The following is a 24,985-nucleotide window of genomic DNA, read 5'->3' as shown; positions in this document are numbered from 1 at the left end:
TTAAAGCAAGTTTTTCCCATCTTACCAATCTGACAATTTTTGCATAGACCAACCTCAAGTTTGTTTATACTAAGAATGCCTATTACTTTTCTAAATTTTCTTATTTTCACTAGGTTATCAAAGTTCACATGACACAACCTTCTATGCCATAACCAAATTTCTTCAACTTGAGCAATAAAACATGAACATTCACCAAGTTCAAGATAGAACAAGTTACCTTTTGTTTGTATGCCTGATCCAGTCAACTTTCCTTTGTTATCTAGTAGTCTTTCTTTCCCATGCATGAATTCCACTTTGAATCTATTATTGAATAGCTATGCCACACTCAACAGATTGTGTTTTAGTCCTTCTACCCAATAGGCATTATAACATACAAGCTTTTTGGTTAGTGGGATTCTTCCTCTTCCTTTTATGCAACAAAGTTCATTATTACCAAACCTCACACTACCACCATGATAGTCTTCAAATTTTTCAAACTTAGTTTTATCACCAATCATATGATGAGAGAAACCACTATCTATAATCCATGTAACATTTTTTCTCACATGAGGGATAAGAGCCATTTTATCTTCCTCATAATTATAAGATTCATCTTTCACAATAATGTAAATAATTTCATCTTCTTCATCATCGAAATCATTACAATCCTTAGCCATGGAACATGTTTTCTTACCTTTGTCCTTGAATGATTTGAAGTCTTTCTTCCCAATGCACTTGCGACCTTTCTTCTCATCCTTGTTCTACTTATTTGGACACCTAGCAACAATATGTCGAATTTATTTACATGAAAAACAAATTAGAGGAACCTTACCTTTGTATTTCCCTCTGCCTCTAGAATATTTCCTTGCAAGCAGAGCTTCAACCACCTCAAGATCACTGTCTGAAATTTGTTTTGATTCTTCTTCACTTTCTGACTAATAATCCTTTACCTTCTTGCCTTTTTCTTTGAGTGAAAGCTTGGATTCAAATGCTGATTCAATGTTCTTGGAAGCTAGAACATAGTTGTCATAGTTATCTATCTCAAATGTAGTCAATCTTCCTACTATGGCCTCTAAATTTATCTTATGATTTTCTTCACATCTTCTTTCTTGAATTGCAAAAACTCTAATTGTGTAAATGGGAAGTAATATTCTAAGAAGTTTACTTACAACTATTTCCTCCTCAATGTCTCCTCTAGAAGCCTTGATTACACTAACAACTAATTTGACTCTTTCAACATATTTGGTAATGTTTTCATCCTCTCTCATCCTCATTTGATCAAATTGTCCTCTTAGACTTTCTGCTTTGTCTCTTCTCACATTATCATCACCTCCATAGATATATTTTAGCTTGTTTCATATTTCAAAGGCAGTTTTGCAGTCCTTGACATCATCAAATTCTTCATAGCTAAGGGTAGATGCAATGTCTATCATCATGGTGTCATGAGTCTTCTTCTTCTCAATAATGTCATTAGCTGATAATGTACTAGAAGGAGTTACATATGCTTGATCAAGATATTTCAATCCAGTATCTCTAATGGAAGCTAGATGGAGTCTCATGAGACCTTTCCATGCTGAAAAGTTATCCCTATTAAGCCCTTGAATTTCCCTCTTGCAAGACATCTTGATCTTTAGCTTAGATCTTTGAAATCTTTCTTGCAAGCACCAAAAGCTCTGATACCAATTGTTAGAATTATAGATGGAGTAACTAAGAGGGGGGGGGGGGGGGGGTGGTGGGTGAATCAAATACCACAAAAAAAAATCCACAAATCCCTTAGACATCTTAAAACTTAGTTACTACTGTCACTCAGTAGCCACACAAAAAAATACTATAACTTGGTAGATGTATGTTAACTTATTAAGCATTCACAAAAATTTAACATGCATGCATAAAAGAAATAACATCAACATAAGAGACACCAAATTTAACATGGAAACCCAATATGGGAAAAACCACCAAGTAACTAGCTACCGATTTTCACTCTTCTGAAGTAAGCCCTATTTGGAGCCAACTATGTTAAAGGTTACAAAACACACTAATAGGTGTAACCTTGTTAGAGGATTTACTCACCCTACTAGGAGTGGCCCTACTAGAGGACTTTTAGAAAAATTCAATAGAACTGTCCACCTTGTTAAAGGATTTACAAAAGGGCTATTAAACCAACTCTATTAAGAGATTTAGGAATTACTACTACAATGGTGAGAAAGTAACAGTAAGTGACTTGAATGAGATGCAACTAAATTTTGCTATTACAGATCTCTATTTTACTTCACTAGATCCTCTCTAATTGAATACAACTTTGTTATTCCTCAAGGATATCTGATCCTTCTTCAAAATTTGCTCACGCTTCCTCTCCACACAATCAACTCACTTGCATGCTCATTCATTATAATTAGAATCCACAACTTGACCTTTTATTTATACATTACAAATTATCAAGTTGGCTCATTTACAAATTACAATTACCAATAATCATTACATCAGTCATCTATAATCACTACATGAAACAATTAAACTTTATTTGCTAAAATAATGAAATCCTTCATTAGCCAACCTTGCTCGATAAACACTGCTCTAGAAATGATTTCTAGTGTTAACCAAGTGAAGCTTAGTAAACACTGCGAACTCTACAAAATCCTTTGGAGACCAAGTGAAGTTGATAAACACTAACTTTATTTCATTGACCTTATGAGCTAGATAGAAACTGATTTCTACCACAGAAACCTTTGACACCCAAGTGAGCTTGGTAAAAACTGTCTTCACAGTGTAACTTCTAGAAACACTCGATAAACTCTATAATTCACTTTTCTTACCATCTGAGCTTGGTAGAATCTATCTGATAACTGTTATGATATAGTTGAACAAGTGTATCCAACATGTCTTATATGATGTTAGGAGATAATAAGGACAATATATTGAAAGAGTATTTTGAGAGCTTTAGGAACATGATGTGGAAAAGGGAAAGTATTCCCATTACCCTGATAGAGAAATATAGAAATGACATCTTTTTTCCATCTTGGATGGATACATGCATGATACAAACTTTGAAGCCAAGAACCCACTAGCTCACTGGATTCTAGTATGAACTCACATAAAAAGAGGCAACGGATGCCATAAAACTAATATTACTGATACATGTAAAAAAAAATACTAATATTAGGTACTATCATAATAAGAATGAGCACAATAGATAGATTAGAAAAGCACATGGAAGAAACTAAGAGAGAAAGTAAGGAAAAGAAGAAAATAGATGTAAATAACCCTAAAAGTTAGAAACATGAAGAAGGGAATATTGATTTAGGAAAGGAAACAACCTTACCAGAATCAAAGTTATGTGAGGAAGATGAAAACAAAGAGAAGAAAACTAAAGAAGTGGTAAAGGAGAAACCAACATCGGTACTATTGGCTCCTAATTTAATAGAGTTTAAATAACTAGGTATGCAAGGCAATAATGCATCTATGGGAAACTATCTCCAATAATGGACACAATTCACCAAGAACCTAGGCCAACTATAGGGCTACACCCCTTCTTCACTTTAGGCTCTACAAAACCTAGGCAGGTGAACCTCTTATGATTTGATTATGTGACCAGTGTAATAAGCATAATCAGGATCTAGAATAACATATGAAACTCCTAAATCTTCTATACTTAATTGAGAAATCACAAGCATGGAATAGCTAATAGCATGACCCATGAAACTAGTAAGCTAAGTGCAGGTTTAACTTTGAATAGATTTCAACATAAAAGGGAAAATTGATTTAATATCTTGATATCAACAAGACTAGGGTATGAACAACAAAACCTAATGATCCTATTTTTGATCAATGCCTTATCTATTGGGCACTTAAATGAATTACAACCATACATCTTTTGGAAATCTTTGTCATAATTCCTACATCAAGATCCCTAATCTATTTTTCACCTTGTGAATAGACATCTACATCAATATGAACCTCATACTTAGATTACATGGTTCTTTGTTCCACAAGCAATACATTTCAATCACATACATTCTTAAATAGAATGCAACCTAATTCATGCCCTTTGTTCAAAAAATAGAAAAGATTACAAATCCATGACCAGGAGATGAGATTTAGACTGAATTCAAAACCATTTGTTGTGTTTTATTCATTCTCCTTGAAAATGAGTACATGAAAGATGTATAGAAATACCTCACAAATCACCTAACAAACAAAAACTATCTGCAAAAAAACATAAATTGTTGTTCAATACAAGACAGAATGCTGGGTGTGTGGCTTTCATAGCCTGAGTAGAGCTCCTAGAACTAGAAATTGAAAACCTGCCAACCTCCTTTTTTAAGAGAAGAAGAAATAATATGTATGAAAAGGGAAATTCCTAGGTTGAATTTGTAATTGACACAAGTCCCTTCAAAATTCTCCCTCAAGAAGCTAAAAATAATCTCTCTACCTTCTCTCCTCAACTGCCAAAATCAAATCCTCATCATTTGGTTTGCAAAAGCATGAAATATTTGGTTCAACATCATAATTAATTTTGATGCCAAAATGAAATCACGATAAAAGTGAAAATCAGTTGAAAAGCCTCTAGAAGACAAGAAAACCTTCTCAAAATTGATTTTCTTCACTTTCACATCTCAACAAGCCTTTACATCTGCCCTCTAACCAATTTGATGCTCAATGGTGAAAACTACTCATTCTGCTGAGAATGCCCTAGGAAACATAAATTGGCTTATGGCACAAATTGGTGAACACCTGTACATAATCTGACCTTAGAAATGGAAAATTTAGATCGTCCTAGTTTCGATGGTATATTGGAGTGCCTATTTTGAGCAAAAATTGCCCCTATTATGCCTCTTTGAAAATCAAGATCCCATCTCATGGTTTTACACAATATTTTGAAAAAATTTAAACTTTTGAAAAGTTTGGACTATATTAAAAGTTTAAAAATTTATTTAAAAATCTAACTTGCACATGAAACTAGAAGGAATATAAAATAAATTATATATTTGAAACCTTTTGAATTTTCCCTTTTCTATTCATTCAAGTCAAAATGTTGACCAACTCTATGACACATGTCACATTGTGATTTTTTCCCTTTTGCACAGTCATCAAGTCCTACCACCTAGATGCCACATGACCTCATCTCATTGGTCCAGTACCTACAGAGCTTGCACCACATGGCATGACCTTTTCCTCCCACTTATCTCCATGTCACTACCACCTTTGCCCCACGTTTGGACATTTTCTATGTCACTATACTTATCATGTGAGCAACTTCATTAAGTGACATAGCAAATGCCACAAGATTCTCCACATGTTGTAGTCTCTTCCTTCATATTCCATCTCAACATTTGGACATGCGTGCACATTCAAAATTTATGCTTGTGTGACCTGCCAGCTGTCAACGACATCCAAGTTGGCCACGGGGGCCCCATGCACAAGCAACCTTTCAAATGGCTCTTGTCCTAAGACACCATGCTTTATGTGTGGAGAAGTATTTAAAGTGTAAAAAATTCCCTCCCACAAAGAATGTGGAATATATGCAATTTCACAATTTTTCCTCTATTCTCTACAAATTTCTAATAGTGGTTTCCTCTTCTTTCTAGCCAGCTATCACTTTCATGCGTGGGTGGGATACTTCTTCATATGTGACCACTGCAATTGGTTCCTTCTCTCATTTTTATCTTCATGCACAGGAAAGTTGAAAAAATTATTATGATCACTCCTTTTAAACATGTGTGGATGGCTTCATGGCCTACAAGCCCCTGCCATGGGCCTCCTACGGATCAGTTCCTGTCTGCGTGTTCCCTTTTTATACCCTGCATCCAAATGGCCTTAGAATAGGCTCTTCTGAATGTGGAGCTTCCTTTTGGAATTTGCATTACTTCAAAGCCGTGCCTTTACTTCTGGCATGGGGCGTGAGAATGTTTACAAGCTACCAAGATCATGTGAAATCATAAACTTCTTCTAAAATAGAAAATCTTGTAGCTAGATTCTGATTGTATTTAGTTACATGCTGCTTTAGCTGCCAGACTCTTCACAATTCCACTAGAAGGATTTGCTCTGAATTTCTCTGATGAAATAATAATTGAACATCCACTCTATCCTATGCATGCCTTTTCAACTACATTTGTAGTTTCCACCAAATGACATGTTCCCTTGATGAACCTTCCACAATTTGTTGCACACTTATGCAAGCTATAATTTCCTCAATAATCACATCTTGTACAATCTCCTACAGGAATCAAGAAGGAAATCCTATTAAGTCCAATACTTTCCCCATTGATCCAAATATGCCCTTTTCCCATAAGACTTAGATTTAAAGAGATAGCTCCATCTCCATCTAGTGCATCTATTATTATCTTATACCATATCAAGGGCTGATTAGAAATTGGTGATGTCCAATTTGTCATATGTGAATCATTATTAGAATAGATATTTAACCTTTCTCCAACTAAACCAATCGGATATGTCCATAACTCTTGTGACAAGTCACAAGTGCCATCTTTAAACCCTTGGATTGCTACATTGCTTATTCCTACACTCTTTTGCTCAAAATGTGCTCCTAAATTTAGAAATCGAACCATCACACTTAATATAGCTATATCATTTTTCCTAGGGCTTAGAGAAATGGGTATCTCAACATAGAAGCCTAGAGTTGTTTAATTGTCATTTGCACTTCCTACAAAATTATTGTTGAGGAAGACATGCATAGCATAACTGTGAGAGCCAATTGCAAGTAATGGTGAAATTTTACTCCTTAAAAAGGGCTCATCTTCATTGACATCAACTCTAATCAGGTACCAAAGATAGTCTATTGTGTCCTTGGTTGTACTAATGTGCTCCAAAAGACCTTTATTCTAAAATTATCTTCAAACCCTCCAATGTCCTCTTTAAATATTTTCCAACCAATCCCTTCCATGTATTTCTTACTTAACAATAATTTAGATGATCCAATTTTCTTTTGGGTATTTGATTTAAGAGCATACAACTAGGCATTCTCTTTAGCTTCATTATTTTCATTCTTTGACTCACTTTGCCTGATGGAATCAGTCAGACTCAAAAGTGGGTCCAGCTAATTTTTTTTTCATGTTCAAACAAATGATATGAATACTAATCCATTGACCTACTCGAACTAAATGGAATCCAATTTGAGCACTGAATCATCACTTAAAAATCATTTTATCATTGTTCTTTAAACTATGATTCACTGATAGGAAGGCCTAACAACTGGCTTAAAAAATTGATATAAGCACTCGGTCAGGCTATGAAAATCTGAACATCTATTCTCTTTGATGTTTTCAACAGGCTTGCCAAATTTTGTCACATGATGACATAGGGGTCAAAAGATATCGACCGCCAAATTTGACTTCTTAGAACTACCTACATGAAAACATGTTAGAAAACAATAAATTGAGTTCAGATTTGGATTTGAAAACTGGGTAAATGGACACCTAAGGAAACAAAACTTGGGATGGTGTTTCATTTTTACAAGGAGAGTATGCATCTATGATTTGCATTCATGACGAATGACTAGGTACAAATGGAGAGTGGTCAAAGTAGGCTACTTAGAATTTGCAAAGTGAAACAATGGTAGAAAAGTAATTTTTGCAAATGGAATGGACATGGAAAATTACATAGACCTATTCGTCAATATCTAAAAATTGGCACACTTGAAGTATTTTCAAAGTAAAACACAGTGATACAATCCATTTGATCTCACCTATCACAGATTCTAAGATATTTTATCATGAACAAGGGTTCCAACAAATCTGGAAATGCTAATACCAGTAAACAACTAGAAATTGCATTTGGAATCACATTTGAAAATTGATCAAACAAATTCATCATAAGCTCAAACTTGAAACATAACAAGTCTCTGAACTCTAAAATGTAATGCAAAAGGAATTTCATCATTTGGGTCAACTGGTCAAAAGTTATAACTCATCAAATAGGGCTTCCCAAAATTTTAAATAATTTATATTAGCATGACATCAATAAACTACCAACTTTGAGGGATTCAAAACCTAGACAAATGGACTCAAAATGACTCAAAATATGAAACATAGGCTCTTTGGTATGGACACTAAACACTCCCAAAGTGGTGAGTCATGAAACTTTTTTGGGTACAAGATATTCAATGAAAAACACAACCTCCTATCATTGTTTGACACTTGGGCGAAAATGCATAATTGACAATTGGTTAAAATAGGACTTCACAAAATGACTCGAAATAGAAATTTGTCTTCATGAAACACATTGAAACACTAAATGAAAGGTGTTAGAAACAGTAGACATCTCATGGGGCTCAAATGTATAGTCAAGTACATGTGCACTTAAAAGAGTTTACAGGGCTTAGTTTCTCAATGGTACTCAAAATCAGGAAGGCAATTTTGAGTCCCAACAGTGGCTCTATCTAGGGATGCATGTCCCTTGTGTGCATGGAAAGGATTTAAATATCTAGAAGAAGTAGAGCACACACTTGAAATTCAAAAACTTCCTCTCTTGAACAACTTTATTGAAAGCAAAACAACTACCTCTACTACGTACAAGCGATGACCCTGGGCCACCGAAAAGTTTTCAAAACTTCTTACCTCTGTCAAAAACCTGATTTTCATTTCTTTCATTATGAGGTAAGCTAGAAATATTCTTTCTATCAGTCTTGCCAATCAGATTTACATCATGAAACACATCACTTGGCAAAATGAAATCTACATCCTCACCTTCATAATGCATACAAAAACTAGCTTTAATTTCAACAACTGGCTCATTATGAAAGTTTGAATCAGCATGCTCAAACATATCAAACTGAAACTGAAAATCTTCTTCAACAAAAAATCATGCATGCTATCAACTTTGAATATGAAGGCTTCATACTCAACTTGGAGAAAGAGATCACACATACCTTGAAAATGTCTATCCTTATGCATAACCAGAGAGTATTCATAAGCAATCAAACTTGTATTCACACATCATCAATGTCATAATTTGAAACTAACCCATAATCTTCAAATAGTTCTTCACAATCAACAAATGAATTAGTTGTCACATTAAAGTATTCATCACAAAACTTAGTACAAGGTGCGTGTTGATCTTCAATAACAACCTTATCAAACCCCTCATTCTCATCATGAGATGCAATCTCATCAATACTTTCACCATCAGATCCAAAAGAAGATACATCCGATCCCTTACAGCACTAAGATAGGGTATCATCATTAAAGCCATCCTCAATTAAATCTGAAAGTTCCATGTCTTCTTCAAACAATAGGTTAATAACTCCATGTAACAATCCTTGTTGAACATCTTGACAAAACATAAGCTGATCATCATTAGGATCTTCATCATATAAAGCATTAGTGTATACTTTAAAGCCGCTACCCATTTCATTTTCGCAAAGACTTTCAACATGTGAAGAAAAATCAAAACCATATGGAGACTCAACATCCACTCCATCAACAAAGCATGTAGAAATTAAATCTATGTTTTTTTCATTGTCTACATCAAGGTAACTCAAACGTCTTGCAAACAAATCAGTATTTATCTTACCAATAGGTGCTAATGCTTTAATCTTAGAATCACTTGTATGCTGATTATCACTACTTGCATCCTCAAGACATTCTTCTACACAATTAGGCAATCCACTCTTATAAATAACCTCTTTATCCTTATATTGTGTATACAATCTTTCTTCACAACTTTCAAAATCAAGCTGACTTGTACAATTTTGAAATGAAATTTCACTTTTAGATTTAGAGAAATAACTTATACCTTTTCTTTCATAAGAGTGGCAACTTCTGTCATTGCTCTCTTCTTCCTAATTTGCATCTGATTCACATGAAGATGAACATGTAATATCATTGTCAGCTCCTTGACTCGAGTAACAACTCTCATCATTAGCTTCATATGATGCCTCTTGATTATACACTGGATCAGCAACTTCACCACTATCGCTTGACACATAACATTCACCTTCTTTCTCCTTGTACTGAGATGAATATCTTTCCTCTTCATAGTTTACAACATTCTCAACAAGAGGAATATTATCAGTAGGAGAAGAAACAACTAAATTTATTTCTTGCATATGTAATTGATCAAGTGAAGTGATTTTATCATCTGCTGCTGTAATACTATAAAAACATGCAGTATTTTCAGCAAGGAAAGAATCAACTCTTCTTTGCAACAAAGGGTCTTCATCCACACATGCTTGAAATTTTGAAATTTCAGCAAGATTTTTTACAATAGCAGGGGTACACCCTCTTATAACTCTATATTTAAGATTGCATTCAACATCCATTGCAATTTCAAAAGCTTGATATAGACTTTGTGATTGTTTATCCCTCAACAAGAAACCCATCTTTTGGCCCAATGTGCCCAAATAAATAACTAAAAAAATTTGATCATGGGGCCTATAATTTTTAGGGATATCCATTAATGTTTTAGAAAATCTACTATTAAATCTTGGGATTAACTCATCGTGTTCAATCTAAATTCCCATCAATCTATCCAACATTAATTTCACATCTACCCACCCATCAAATTGTTCAATGAAGGATGAACTTAACTCATCCCATGAAGAAATTGAAGCTGTAGGCAAGCATGAGAACCAATCTCTTTCATCTCCTTTTAGAGTCTACACAAACAACCTCATCCATAGATCATCATGGCACAGATCAAAGTCATACATCAAGTCAAATTGTTTTTGGACATGCTTCTTTGCTGACTAGGACTGGTTTCTATTAAATTTTGGCAAATACCCTCTGATTCCATCAAGGATCTTATTTGGGAAACTAGGTATGCCATCATAACAAAATTACTTGTATCCTTTGATAAAAGAATTCATATGAACATCCCTTGCTGGTTGCAACCTTTGTACTTATATATTTAGTGATTTTCAAAACTAGTAACAGAACACCTATGCAATTATAAGTAACTTTCTCTTATCACTTAACTGATCTGACATTCTTCACATATCTGTCCTTCTTCTAATGACAAAATCATTTAATAAGGACCATGTGAACACATAAAACACTGAATGGAGAATACCTCGAATGTCTTTCTTGAATGTTGTTGGTTACTTCATAGTTGACTGAAATATGAAACAAAGCTTCACATCTCAGGTTCTTTCAAACACAGAGTCGCCACCTCCTTATAGAGGAAATAGCTTTACTCATTGATATTTTATTGAAACATTTCCAGATTTTGAACATTCCTCATAGCAAAGTCACACATATTTTTCAAAAACATGCAACCAACAACAAAATCTAGGTAATATACTTTCAAATCCAAAAATAACTTCAAATTATTATACTTATGAGACTCTTCCCCAAACTAAAAATAGCAAGACTCTAGAATTCTTTTATTGGTAACCTTATTTCATTCCCGAGTAGAGTCACCATTTTGTTGGCTCTTGATTTAACAAAGTTTAAATAACCACGTATGCAAGGTAAGAATACATCTATGGGTAGCTATCTCCCCAATAATGGATACAATTCACCAAGAACCCAGGCCAACTATAAGGCTACACTCCTTCTTCACTTTAGGCTCTACAAAATGTAGGTGGGTTAACCTCTTAAGATCTGATTATGGACTAGTGTAATATGCATAATCATGATCTAGAATAATAGATGAAACCCCTAAATCCTCTATACTTAACCAAGAAATCACAAGAATGGAATAGCTAATAGCATGACTAATGAAATTGGTAACCTAAGTGTGGGTTAAACTCTGAATAGCTTTCAACATAAAAGGGAAAATTGATTTAATATGTTGATATCAACAAGACCCACAGATGAACAACAAAACCTAATGATCCTATCTCTGATCAATATCTTATCTATTGGGCAATTAAATGAATTACAACCATAAATCTTCTGGAAATCTTTGGCATAATTCCTACATCAAGATCCTTGATCTATCTTTCACCTTGTGAATAGACATCTGCATCAATATGAGCCTCATATTTAGATTATCCTATCATGAATTTTGCAAACTCTATGATAAACACCAAGCAATTATATGGTTCTTTGTTCCACAAGAAAGACATTTTAATCACATACATTCTTAAATAGAATGCAACCTAATTCATGCCCTTTGTTCAAAAATTAGAAAAGATTACAAATCCATGACTAGTGGACAAGATTTAGACTGAATTCAAAACCCTTTGCTATGTTTTATTCATTCTCCTTGAAAATGAATACATGAAAGATGTACAGAAATACCTCACAAATCACCTAACAAACAAGAACTATCTGAATAAAACATAAATTACTATTTAGTACAAGAGAGAATGCTAGGTGTGTGGCTTTCATAGTTTGAGTAGAGCTCCTAGAACTAGAAATTGAAAACCCACCAACCTCCTTTTTTCAGAGAAGAAGAATGAATATGTATGAAAAGGGAAATTCTTGGATTGAATTTGCAATTGACATGTGTCCCTTCAAAGTTCTCCCTCAAGAAGCTAAAAGAATCTCTCTACCTTCTCTCCTCAATTGCCTAAATCAAATCCTCATCATTTGGTTTGCAAAAGCATGAAATATCTAAGACATTTGGTTCAACATCATAATTGATTTTGATTCCAAAATGAACTCATGGTAAAAGTGAAAATTAGTTGAAAAGCCTCTAGAAGACAAGAAAACTATCTCAAAATTGATTTTCTTCACTTTCACATCTCAAAAAGCCTTTACATTTTCCCTCTAACCAATTCAGATGCTCAATGGTGAAAACTACTCAGTCTGCTGAGAATGCCCTGTAAATTAGAAATTGGCTTATAGCATGAATTGGTGAACACCTGTGCACAATCTGACCTTATAAATAGAAAATTTAGATTGTCTCAATTCTGATGGTATATTAGAGCTCCTATTTTGAGCAAAAATAACCCTTGTTATGCCTCTTTGAAAATTGGGATCCCATCTCATGATTTTACACAATATTTTGCAAAAATTTAAACTTCTACAAAGTTTGGACTATATTAAAAGTTTTAGACTTTATTTAAAAATTTGACTTGTACGTGAAACCAAAAGGAATATTAAATAAATTTTATATTTGAAATATTTTGAATTTTCCCTTTTATATTCATTATGGTCAAACATGTTGACCAATTCTATGACACGTGTCGCATTGTGATTTGTTCCATTTTGCATAGTCATTAGGTCCTACCACCTGGATGCCGTGTGGCATCATCTCATTGGTCCAACACCTACATAGCTTGTGCCACATGGCATGAACTTTTGCACCCACTTATCTCCACATCACTACCACCTCTGTGCCACGTTTGCACATTTGCTATGTCACTATACTTATCACGTGAACAACTTTGCTAAGTGAAATAGAAAATGATGCAATATTCTCCATGTGTTAAGATCTCTTCCTTCATATTCCATGTCAGCATTTGGACATGTGCACACATTCAAAATTTGTGCTTGGGAAACCTCCCAACTGTCAACCACATCCAAGTTGGCCACGGGGGCCCAATGCACAAGAAACCTTTCAAAAGGTTCTTGTCCTAAGACACCATGCTTTATGTGTGGAGAAGTATGTAAACTATAAAAAATGCCCTCCCACGAGCAGTGTGGGATATATGTGATTTCATAGTTTTCCCTCTATTCTCTGCAAATTTCTAACAATGGTTTCCTCTTCTTTCTAGTCAGCTATCCCTTTCATGTGTAGGTGGGCTGCTTCTTCATATGCGACCACTACAATTGGTTCTTTCTCTATTTTTTATCTTCTCACACAAGAAAGTTGACAAAATTATTATGACACCACCAAGGCCTAAAAAAACTCATCTAGAGTGAATGAGCACAAGTTGATCACATCAGCAAAAGTATATAAAAATTCAAAAACCATGAATAGATTTTTCACATTCTCTTTTGAATCTATCCATGGATGGGCTGCCAAGGGCCTTTTCATTTTGAATGTAGGAGGTGGGAACCTTGCCAATAGAGCTTCATCACATTTAGCAAATGTTGTGCCAATTTCATTATTTCAGCTCCAACTTGACAAAAATTTTTGATGCTCTTGCAATAAAACCTTGAAACCTATGTTAATTTCATGACACTACATGGCTTGAGAAAGGCCTCTTTGCCTGACGTGGTATGGCTTGTGTTATGCTACTGCCCCTATTTTGTTGTAAGATGCTATCTATTATCATTTATGCAAACTTTAAGTTCAGTGGTCACAAAAACACAAGTATCCAAAGAGAGATGCCAAGCTAATGAAGCTTCTTGAACACATTGCTCTCTTTCATGCTTTGCCATGGACCTTCCTTTTTTTTTTAGGGTGCGACCTTCTATTTGGAATAGGGTGCTCTATTTCATGCTACTGCTGCTTGTGTGGACCCTCTATTCTCACTGCCTCTTATGTATAAACTGCTGGCTTTCTCCTTATGTGATCTTTCATTCATCCTATAGCTTGTGTGAGATTACTTCTTTTAAACATGCATGGACGGCTTCATGGGTTCAAGGCCCTTGTAGTGGGCCTCTTGCGGATCACTTCCTATTGGCAAGTTCCTTTTTTATACCTTGCATCCACATGGCCTTAGAATAGGCTCTTCCAAACATAGAGGTTCCTTTTGGCGTCTGCATTGCTTCAAAGCTATGGGTTTATTTCTAGTGTGGGGTGTGAGAATTCTTGCAAGCCACCAAGATCATATGAAATCATAAAATTATTCTAAATTATAAAATCTTGTAGCTAGATTCTGACTATATTCAGTTGCATGCTGCTTCAGCTACCAGACTCTTCACAATTCCACTACAAGGATCTGCTCTGAATTGCTCTGATGAAACAATAATTGAACATCCACTCTGTCCTATGCATGCTTTTTCAACTACATTTGTAGTTTCCACCAAATGAAATGTCCCCTTGATGAACCTTCCACAATTTGTTGCACACTTATGCAAGCTATAATTTCCTCGATAATCACATCTTGTACAATCTCCTACAGGAATCAAGAAGGAAATCCTATTAAGTCCAATACTTTCCCCATTGATCCAAATGTGCCCTTTTCCCATAAGACTTAGATTTAAAGAGACAGGTCCATCTCCATTTGGTGCATCTATTATTATCTTATACCATATCAAGGGCTGATTAGAAATTGGTGATGTCCAATTTTTCATATGTGAATCATTATTAGAATAGATATTTAACCTTTCTCCAACTAAACCAATCTGATATGTCCATAACTCTTGTGACAAGTCATAAGTGCCATCTTTAAACCCTTGGATTGCTACATTGCTTATTCATGCACTCTTTTTCTCAAAATGTGCTCCTAAATTCAACAATCCAACCATCACACTCAATATAGCTATATCATTTTTCCTAGGGCTTAGAGAAATGGGTATCTCAACATAGAAGCATGGAGTTGTTTAATTGCCATTTGTACTGCCTACAAAATTATTGTTGAGGAAGAAATGCACAACATAATGGTGAGACTCAATTGCAAGTAATGGTGAAATGTTACTCCTTAAAAAGGGCTCATCTTCATTGACATCAAAACTAATAAGGTATCGAAGATAGTCTATTGTGTCCTTGGTTTTACTAATGTGCTCAAGAAGACCTTTATTCTAAAATTATCTTCAAACCCTCCAATGTCCTCTTTAAATATTTTCCAACCAATCCCTTCCATGTATTTCTTACTTAACAATAGTTTAGATGAACTAATGTTCATTTGGGTATTTGATTTAAGGGCATACAACTAGGCATTCTCTTTAGCTTCATTATTTTCATTCTTTGACTCACTTTGCTTGATGGAATCAGTCAGACCTCAAAGTGGGTCTGGCTAACTTTTTTTCATTTTTGAACAACTGATATACAAACTGATCCATTGACCTTCTCAAACTGACTAGAATCCAATTTGAGCACTAAATCATCACTTAAAACACATTTTATCATTTAATTTAAGCTGTGATTTGCTGATAGGAAGGCCTGATAACCAAATTTAAAAACTAACATAAACACTTGATCGGGCTTTGAAAATATGAACATCTATTCTCTCTGACATTTTCAATAGGCCTACCAAATTTCTTCACATGAAGACATTGGGGTCAAAAGATATCGACCACCAAAGTTGACTTCTCAGAACTACCTACATGAAAACATGATAGAAAACAATAAATTGAGTTTAGATTTGGCTTTGAAAATTGGGTAAATAGATGCTCGAGGAAATAAAACTTGGGAAGGTGGTTCATTGTCACAAGGAGAGTATGGATCTAAAATTTGGCCTCATGAAAAATAACTGGACACAAAAGGCAAGTGGTCAAAGTAGGCTACTCAGAATTTGCAGATTGAAACAATGGCAGAAAAACAATTTTTGCAAATGGAATGGACTTGGAAAAGTATGTAGATGGATTTGTCAAGATCTAAAAATTGGCACAATTGAAGTATTTTTAGAGTACAACATAGTGATACAATCCATTTGATCTCACCTATGATGGATTCTGAGATATTTTATCACGAACAAGGGTTCTAACAAATCTATAAATGCTGACACTAGTAAACAGCTCAAAATTGCATTTGGAATTGTGTTTGAAGAATGATCAAATAGATTCATCATAAGCTCAAACTTGAAACATAATAAGCCTCTGACCTCTAAAATGCAACGCAAAAGGAATTTTATCATTTGGGTCAACTGGTCAAAATTTATAACTCGTCAAATAGGGCTTCCCAAAATTTTGAACAATTTGTAGCAACATGACATCAGTAAACTACCAACTTTGAGGGATTCAAAACCCAGTCAAACAGACACAAAACAACTCAAAATCTGAAACATAGGCTCTCTAGTATGGACACTAAACACTCCCAAAGTGGTGAGTCATAAAATATTTATGGGTAAAAGATATTCAATGACAAACATAGCCTCCTATCCCTATTTGGCACTGAGGTGAAAATGTAGAATTGACATTGGCTTAAAATAGGAATTCACAAAATGGAAATTTGTCTTCATGAAACACATAGATGCACTAAATGAAAGGTGTCAAAAATAGTAGGCATCTCATGGGGCTCAAAGGTACAATTGGGTACATGTGCACTTAAAAGCGTTTATAGGGCTTAGTTTCTCTATGGTACTCAAAATCAAGAAGGCAATTTTGAGTCCCAATAGTTTCAAAAAAAGGTTAAATGCATCCACATGTGAATCATCATCAAGAAGGGTGAAGCCTAGAAGAGGAGGCACCAATCCCACTTCCCCACTCTCCATTGCTGCCATTGATTTATGAAAGGAAATAAACTTACCAGAACTATAGTTACGTGAGGAAGATGAGAACAAAGAGAAGAAAAATGAAGAATGGTCAAGGAGAAACCCACATTGGTGCAAAAAAGGCTAAATCCATCCACAAGTGAATCATCATCAAGAATGATAACACCTAGAAGAGGAAGCAACAATACAACTCTCCCACTCTCCATTAATGGCATACTCAATGATATTGTTTACAATAGAAACTACAATACAATAAGGTATGTATATACACTTATGAGTGAAAATGACTAGAACATCATAATAAGTGCAATAATAGAAAGCATGAGGACTTACAACAAGGCACCAAACATGTTAAAGAAGATGCTACAAAAATAATTGGTAGAAATTATAATCAAGAAATGGTGAATTAGAATTGTATAAATAAAATTTATTATTGATGACATACTAGAAAAAATAAGACCATAATTTCACCCTCACTTAGACAGATCTACATATCATCTTATATTAATGAGTTCCTAATACAAGATAATGTTGCATTAGTCACAATAGGAGGGGAAAGATACAAGTTTGACAAGGAAATCAAAAGCTATAAATGGATAATAGAACAAGTAGAGCTAGTTTTTGTGTAAAAATGCTAATAGAACAAGAAAAAGCCCTAACATGACCATATCCAAAGGACAAGGGAAAGAAAAAGAAAATCACATCTATTGGAACTAGAAAAATAATAAAATGTGAGGGATACATCAAAGAAATAGATGAATAATCTATTAACTTCAACCCTCTAACCTCCCCAAGAGAAGCTAGATATTCAATAACCATAGGTATAACAACTATAGAGCATGAAATAACACTAGGGCTAGTAAAACTTCAAGACATTTCAACAACACCAAGACCACTTGATGATCCCAAGATAGGTACGATGCAATTGGCAATAGAAATAGAGAAATCATGCACCCCTTAACATGAATAAATAAGGGAAGAAGGAAATGCTTAGTTGAGCAAGCTAACATAGACTCTACACATAGAGGAATTCTCATCAAAAAAGGTCATAGAAGAAGGAGAAAATGACAAAAGAAGCCCAAGAGAGGATACTATCAAGATACATATACAAGAACAAGAGGATGCAAAAAAAGAAGATGACCAACTGGTCACATAGTCAAAACATGAGAATTTACAAAGCCTCAAAAGGATCACTCTATAAATAGGAAGAAGCTACAATTGAGAATCACTAAATCAAAATAATATAAAGGGAAAATAATGAAAAGGAGAAAAATACCATCCTCATCATCATCATCTTCAAACTCTATGAATGAAGGAGAGCTATATGAGAGGCATAATTAGGAAGTAGAGGATCCTAAGTCACTTCATAATGATGGTAGAATGAAGGATTTGAGTGATGAGGAACTTTATCACCATAATAACTTGTTGAAGAAACTCACAACAATAGAGAAATTGAGTCTAAGAAAGATGCATGTAGTTACTTGATCAAGGAAAGGATGTTGATCATATACATACTTGGTAATGTACAATATGATCCTAATATTGATCTTAATGATCAACTAGGGCACATACTTAACATTAGTGATACAACAATTCTCCTTAGCACAAGGAAGGAAAAAAGAAAAGATTGAACAACTCATTGAGCATCATTCACAAAAAATCATACAAGCAAGGAACACTACAATCAAGCTATTGAAGGACATCTATCCAATCCTCCATAGAATATCAAATTCACAAAAAATTCTAATTGATCTAAATGATAAGCTAAAATTTTCACACAAGGGACTATAAGTCACCCTTTGATGTGTCAATATATTCAGCTAGTGTTTACATCAATTAGATTCAAGAAAATCTTACATTGATCAAGTAGGTTACTACATAACAATACAAGAGGAACTGCACACTCTTTGAGATGTAGTACTTTCTATTATCCACCATAGGAAACATTCAATAGTATATTCAAGACACAAATAAGCTATAATCCATGGGCCTTGGAGATACCATTAAAGAAAAGGAAAAGTACTTATCAATGCTCACCAGTATAACTCTAGCAATGTAAAATTTACTAGATACTATTAGAAATAGGGATTACTGGGCGCCGGGGGGGGGGGGGGGTTAATAAGCAATCTACAAAATTTAGTTGGCAACTAGATATTATTACTTACTTTAAATCATGCATAACAAAGAAATAAAGTAATGCTAAATAGTAACAGTAACAATGCACAAAGATAACTCATAACACCATATTTTATTAACTAGGGAAACCCTAGCCAATCGAAAACCTCAATGGGGATGACACCCACTAGATAATATACTCACATATATATGTTCCTTGTTAGAGGATGGGCCTTGCTAGGAGTCAATGATAGAATTTAGCACGATAGTCCTTGTTAGGAGAATTTGAATCCTTGTTAGGAGATTCCAACCCTGTTAGGAGTTGTAGTGTAATGTATGCAAGAAGAGCCTACTGTCCAAACATGCAATTTCAACTACATGAAGAGCTCATTCCTCAATCAAGTAATCTACTATTATTTTCCTTTCTTTTTTGATCTCTAATATTTAGCTCAATCTTAGATCACTAGATAGTTCATACAAAACTTTGCAAATATTGCTTACACAAAAGTTCACTCACAAGTTTGCACACTTGATACAATAACATAATCATGAGAAAAAACACTTCTTATCACAAGAAGTCCTTTTCATAAGTACTATGCCTTTATATAAAATATTGCTAGGTTGGCTAAGACCACAATTCACTTTTCCAAGTTAGAGTAAACATCTATGATGTTGGCTCTAACTGGACAAGTAGTTGTTTTACAACCAAAATAATTCTTTCCTTTAGTTCCATTTTCCTACTTCATCAAAACATGATTAACTCTATTCTACACTATCTATACAAACTTCCAAGGTTATATAAATTATCACCAACATGTATACTATCTCCATGTAACTTCACTTGTCATAATATGATGTTTGCAACATGTTATAAAGAAAACAATACACTACTGTAAACCAAATTCTATAATTAGACAATTTTCTGAAAACTAAATACTAAGTATCTTTATTTTTAAGGTTTCCTATCAACATGTACATCATGTGTTGCCATTGATGAAAAAAATTATATATCACAATTAGTCAATTGTCAACAATCTCCCCCTTTGGCATTGATGGCAACAAAATAGGGAAAATTGGCTAAGTGACAAAAATAAACTATGAAAATAAACATTACATCTATTTCAACTTTACAAATATGCTCCCCCTTACAATATACTTCATACTACACATGTCTCTCTCCCATTTTCTATCCTAATTTTCTTCTTTTCAATTTTTTTCTGCTATTACTCCCCCTTTGACATTAATGACAAAGGTCTCAAAATGTCAAAATTCTGTTCAAAATTGTCAAAACTACTTGTCCTTGCCTTTATGCTGAAATAATCTTCATACAATCATAAAAAATAGCCTTCAAATTGTCCATACCTTTGTTCCATGATTCTTAGACTCTACTAATGTGAGAATTTCACATAATGCATATGATGTAATCTCAACTACATTTAGATCTAAATACAAAAAGTTTGTATATGTGTCTTTGGCCTTGACACATTCTTTTAACTATTTTTCAACAAATGATAACTTTAGAGCAATAGATTTTAGTGCCTGCCCCTAAGTCACATTTCAGTTATCATTTCCAAACTCTTTTAGGCCAAATTTTATATTTGATGATTAGTATTATTATTTTGGAGATTATCAGATGTTGTTTTACACTCAGTTTATTATATGATGAGATTACTTGGTACTCTATATTTCATGTATGCATGATGATTATTCAGTGTTTTTAGTTACTGATGATGTTTAGTTAGATGGTTTATTATCACATGTGCTTTCTTATGGATACTTACCCCATACTACATGTGTATGGTGTGAGTGTTTGTTTTCTTTATGTATGGTGTTTCTGATGTGGTTAAGGAAGGGAGTCGTAGTCACCTGCTAGTCAGGATCTACACGATGCACCAATTCCTACCATTGTCTATTTAGCTTAGAATATTGTGTTTGTACATGTGTGGATTTTATGTAGGTTGTAGGTACTGGGTATCAACTTCCCTAAATTGCCAGGATGAGGGTACCCTATCACATTATCTCAATGGTAAGAGAGGGGTGATAAACTCTTAAGTCCAAATCCTAAACCCTTTAGACATTTTTCCTAATTGATAATTAGGACAAGTATCTGAGTTAAGTACCCTTCGAATGCATCAAATGATGTAATTTCATGATTATAACCTTTTGTTGATTTAGTATGTATTTTGCTATGTTGGGTTTTCGTATGTTGTCTTTATGAGTCTTTGGTGTATTTTTCTATTAATTAAGTTTAATTAAAAGATTAATTAATGATTTAATTTAATAGAAGATTATTATGATATTTTAATATTTAATTATATTTAATTAATTGAGAAATTAATTAAATAAAGAATTGAATTTGGAAATAAAAGTTCAAGGATAAATTTAGAATGTGATAATATTTATTTACTTTAATAATAATATATTTAGAATTAATTTTTAAATAAATGCTAAATAGTATTGTTATTTAAGTTAATTAAATATTTTATCAATTAAGTTTTTAAAATAAATTAAAAGTGGAAAAGATATTAAACTATTAAAGGGTTCTAGATCGCATGATGCGAGCATCGGTTGAAAATAAAAGAACTTAATAAGTGGAAATAATAATGTTATTTTAATTTCATAAAGTGTGCATGGGTTCAAAAGTAATAAAGATTAAAATAGAAGTCAATTGGAAAATTAAATAAAGTTATTTAATAATTCAATTTAATGTGCATAAAAAAGATGAATGCAAGATAAAGCAAAGATAATAAAAGTTAATAAAGAGTTAAAAAGGTGTGAGCAAAGAGTTCTCTAAGGTGAATGCACAATTAGTGCCCTGATTTTAGGGAGAGAACTCCTTTTTCACACTTGGGGGTTCATTTTTTTCAAAGGGATGGGAATTTTGGAGGAGAGGAAGGAAATTTCCAAAGAAGGAAAGTTTTGAAAGGGGAAATTGTTCTCTACAGGTTTATGGAGCGTAACAAATTAGCATCAGTGTCTAGGGTGATGCTTGTGATAATTTGCATAATTTAAATACGTTCTTTAAATTCCTGTCTTCTTCATGTTTGCTAGATGATTGTCTGGATAATTCTGGTAAAGAATATATATCATGTTGTGAATTCTGGATATTGGGAAATTATTCTGTACATGGAATGTTTAATTGTCCAATATAATTTCTCTCCAGTAGATTGTAAATTGAGAAAACTTATCAGAAAGTGTAGAAATTTTATTGGAAAATCTTCTTAAAAATAATGATAAAGAAATAAAGAATGGCTACCTAGTATTTGTCTATCAGATTCAATTCTGAATTTTGCTAAAAGAATATATATATATATATATATATATATATATATATATATATATATATATATATATATATATATATATATATATATATATATATATATATATATATATATATATATATATATATATATATAATAAACATATATTCATTTAAAATAAGTTTAATTATAACCAAATTCATTATTTTCAAAATTATTAAAAGCAGAATTTTGTTTGTTGAAATGTTTTTTTTAAAACATTGATTTTGAAATCCGTTTTATTAAAAAAATTTATTAAAAAAAAAAAGAATTTGGGAGGGGGGGGAGGTTTACCCCACCCCATCCCCACTTACCTTTCACATCAGTGTATGCTGTGCTAACCGCAGTACAGACTGCAGTAGTAGCAACAGTACATAGTACTGTTGTTGCGGCCGCAGCTAGCCTGCGACCAACAATGTTATCATTAGCCACGTGGGCTATAAACACAGAGTTTTAAATATGGTTTTTTTTAAATTATCATTTTTAATTTATTAAAATTTGTTAATAGTTTTTTTTAAAAATATGTATTAATTTTTAATTATTATTTTTATTAATAATTATTATTAACAAGATTAATATTATTAATATATTTTAAATATTAAATTAAATATTATTTAATAATATTTTGTTTATAAGATTTATAATGTGAACTATATTATTAATCAATGATATTAATTAATTGTTTTAAATTAGATGAACATTTAATTTAAGTCTTGATCAATGAGAATCAACGGGAATCTTACCATTATTAAACTTAAAAACAAATTTAATAATATTTACCTTAGTAATTTAGAAAATGGGGTAAATATTTGTTTTTACTTAAGCTAATACTTGAATTTACTATAAGGAAAATGATGAAATATTCCATCACTTGTTAGCAAACTCTGAAATGGAGACTAAAACCCTACATTTAACTCAATCATGTGTTTTCAAAATCAAACCAAAACGTGAAACTTACACCTTGTTTTCATGTGCTATCTATCTATGTTTGGGGTTTTGGGTGGTCCTAGAGTGTTGACCAGTTTAGGATGTTTACTAGAGGCTCAGGGGTTATGCAAATGTGATGATATGATGATCTATTCTTGATCTATCTAAACCCAACCATGGTAATGTGATTATGGATGCTCTATGATGGAATATATTTACTCGATGTTGTTGCTTTCCAGTTTCCTTGTGTGAAGCTGAGGTGTTTTAAGTGATTAGTTCTTGATGATGTCATGTTGTGATTTGTCCATTTTGGAGTTTTGATCAGTATTGTGATTTATTATTGGGATACTTTTTGGTTGCTCGTTGGAGAACCATTGGTTATTGTGATTTATCATTAATGCCTTCAGTTGCTAATAGAGAACTATTGTGGTCATTATGATTATCAATTGATGCTTTCCAATTTCTCGTGGAGAACTGATGTGATTATTGTGGCCTATCTTTTAATGCTTTCCAATCGCTGGTATAGGATTGAGGTGATTTTGTTATTTTTGTTTTCATGAGCCTAGGGTAGGTTATCTATGTGTAGTGTCGAGAAGTGGCTTGCAATGAGGGCCGGGAGACCCAAAGTGGCTCTAGGGATGACTCATTGTAAGTTGTTTTTTTTAATAAGTGAAAACATCTCACATAAATACTGACTTAAATGAACCTAATAAGATAACTATATGTTCTCTCCCATGCCTTGAGTGCTAGTACAGACTAGGATGGGATTAAGAGAATGCTTGGTTATGACCTTGCATTCCATAGTATGCCTCGTCAGTATGAGAGGATACTAGTGGCCACAGGATTACTGGTGACCCAAGATTCCTGAGGGATTGCTCAGGTAACTTCCAATGTGATTCATGTGATGACACTTTCCTATTTGCATAGTGGGTTTCCTATGTGTCGTTGTGCGCCTCTGGGTCTAGATGTCTATCTATGTTGGAACCTTTGAGTTAGTGTACTTTTATAATTTCTTGGACTTAGGGAGTACTTGTGTTTTATGTTTTGATATCTTTTTTGGGACTTGAGACTATCTCCTCAACGCAGTGGGAGTGGACCATTTAGGTTCCACGTAGTTGGGTGGTAGTGCTTTTTACCCTTACCATTGAGATCCATTTGCGGTCATCGTGGCTGGAGCTTTCTTGGTTGACGTTTACCTTCATTCTATTTTTGAATTATTATGATGGATGGCTAGGTTTTATGATGGATGTTTTATCGTTATGTATGTATGGATGTATCATATATGGTGAATGATTTCATTTATTTTACTATACTTTGTATCATGGATTTGAGGATGATGTATCTTTATTTCTACATATGTATATTCTTTTAAGCCTTTCATACCCTGTGACATGTACAGTGGATGATTGAGCATTCTGAATTAATTTGTCAAGAGGCATTTAGAACAAATGTATATTATGGACATTGGACTTTCTTATTATTCTTTCATGTGGAT

General features: G+C 33.5%; 2 pseudogenes; both read right to left on the bottom strand.

Moving 5' to 3' along the window:
- Window positions 1-6,059: 6,059 nt before the first annotated feature.
- Window positions 6,060-10,255, bottom strand: LOC149559935 (uncharacterized; annotated as a pseudogene).
- Window positions 10,256-14,660: 4,405 nt separating this feature from the next.
- Window positions 14,661-24,655, bottom strand: LOC149559934 (beta-galactosidase 2-like; annotated as a pseudogene).
- Between the last annotated feature and the right edge of the window lie 330 nt (window positions 24,656-24,985).

The sequence above is a fragment of the Cupressus sempervirens genome, chromosome 4 (assembly GCF_028749045.1).
Source record: "Cupressus sempervirens isolate cs-2001-9-10 chromosome 4, ASM2874904v1, whole genome shotgun sequence".
NCBI classification, from domain to species: domain Eukaryota; kingdom Viridiplantae; phylum Streptophyta; class Pinopsida; order Cupressales; family Cupressaceae; genus Cupressus; species Cupressus sempervirens.
Note: the sequence above shows the minus strand (reverse complement) of the source record. Positions and strands in the feature narration are given on the sequence as shown.